The 1,849-nt window shown below is 39.5% G+C and overlaps 1 protein-coding gene across 1 annotated transcript in view; it reads right to left on the minus strand.

Moving 5' to 3' along the window:
- The window catches only part of LOC109299349 (cytosolic phospholipase A2 epsilon-like), a 71,880-nt gene that overhangs the window by 31,396 nt on the left and 38,635 nt on the right, over nt 1–1,849 (minus strand). The window lies entirely within an intron of this gene.

A 1,849-nucleotide genomic window follows, 5' to 3' on the forward strand; every position in this document is an offset into this window, starting at 1 on the left:
TGCACAGAAGAGGCAGCGTGTTACTTCAACCCGGCTTGTTCAACATTTGTAAAGATCGGGCACTTTAGTAGCACTTTTTTGCTGCTTTTATCTAATAGTTGATTGAATAAGCTTTAGCTAAAAGCATCAAAATGCCCCACTGAGGAGCTGGGTAGAAGTAATGCATTGCTTCTTCCAGTAAAGTGTGGTTTGTTTGTTTTTTTAATGTCTGCAAGTAGCCACAGAGATCTAATGTGTAAAACTAAAATGGCTGTGGCTCAGGGATGCTGAGTACCAGCTAATTTTTTCGGTGGGTGCTTGAGCCCCAGAGTATCCACAGAGTCATCACCTATGCTGATGAACCAGCACTGACTACCCAACACTTGAGAGTTTTGTAAGTTCACTCTTCCCAGAGCTCCATCCATATGGGTACTCTTAGTTTATAGATTGCCTCTTCTGAAATGCATGATAATTGAAGCAATTAAGTACTTTGCAAAAGGATTTACACACACACACACGCGCGCGCATGCACACATACACACATTGAGAGTTAAATTTAAATAACATAACTTTTCTTTATATCACACCCCATCTTTTGTTGCAGCTTTCAATACCAATGGCTGATTTCCATACAGAATAATGCAAACAAACTCTACTTATTGTCATTCTAGAAATTGTCATAAACTACTTGTTGTCTTCAGCTATAATTTGCTTTGCTGAAGAAACCATGGGAAAGTATATAGACACAAATATATACACACATAATAATATATTATAAATACATACATATATACACATACACATGTATGAGTGTGTGTGTGTGTGTGTGTATATATAGGTATGTATGTATTATTGTGTCTGTGTGTGTGTGTGTGTGTGTGTGTGTGTGTGTGTGTGTGTGTGTGTGTGTGTGTGTGTGTGTGTGTGTGTGTGTGTGTGTGTGTGTGTGTGTGTGTGTGTGTGTGTGTGTGTGTGTGTGTGTGTGTGTGTGTGTGTGTGTGTGTGTGTGTGTGTGTGTGTGTGTGTGTGTGTGTGTGTGTGTGTGTGTACACACCAACCAGGTATTTGTCCAATTTGTAAACATTTCAGTGCAATGCACCTAATGTGCTTCTAGCTATAAGAGAACTGAATGAAAACTACTACATTTGTAGAGTAGACATATTGGGTGCCTGTAAATGCACAGGGAGACTGCTTTGATGTGCTGTAATTACAGTGCATTGGAGTAGGCCTGATTAATCAAGTCTGCTGGAGTGTACTAATTAGCGTGCTCCAGCTGCCTCCATGTCTTGTGTATTCAAAGTCCCTGCACTTCAAAATAGCAGTGAGGACACTTTAACTAAAGTCAGTCAAACAAGCTTTAGTTAAAGTGCCCCCACTGCCATTTTGAAGCGCAGAATGATGCATTCACAAGATGCTGTAGGCATTTTAATTAGAGTGGCTCTCAGAGCATCTCTAATTAAAGCACTCCCATCCCTAGAGAACATGTAAAGATACCCATAGAGACTGGGTTGTAGGGAAGCAAAATTTAAAAAGTCAGAGTTCTAATCAGTATAAAGTTGTGTAAGAAGCCTAGGAAAGGTAAAATGACCACTCTGCAGCAGCAACATACATCAAAAGCAAATTAAAACTCTGATCATGTTCTCCTTACCATGTTGTACCAGATAAACCAGCAATATATGAAATACAGTCTAAGATATCCAACTTCTGAAGAGCCAAAAGGCTTCCAAACATAGCTGTCATGGATCGCACTCCACCTGCTGTTGTCATAATTGCCACCACTGGTACCTGTTTAATACACCAAGGCAGAGAATTGGTTAAAAGCAATTATATATAAACATTTAAAACAGAGGACAGAATTGATAGCATGTTC

This window comes from Gavialis gangeticus, unplaced genomic scaffold, assembly GCF_001723915.1.
Source record: "Gavialis gangeticus isolate Ggan-Ray unplaced genomic scaffold, GavGan_comp1, whole genome shotgun sequence".
Taxonomy (NCBI): Eukaryota; Metazoa; Chordata; order Crocodylia; family Gavialidae; genus Gavialis; species Gavialis gangeticus.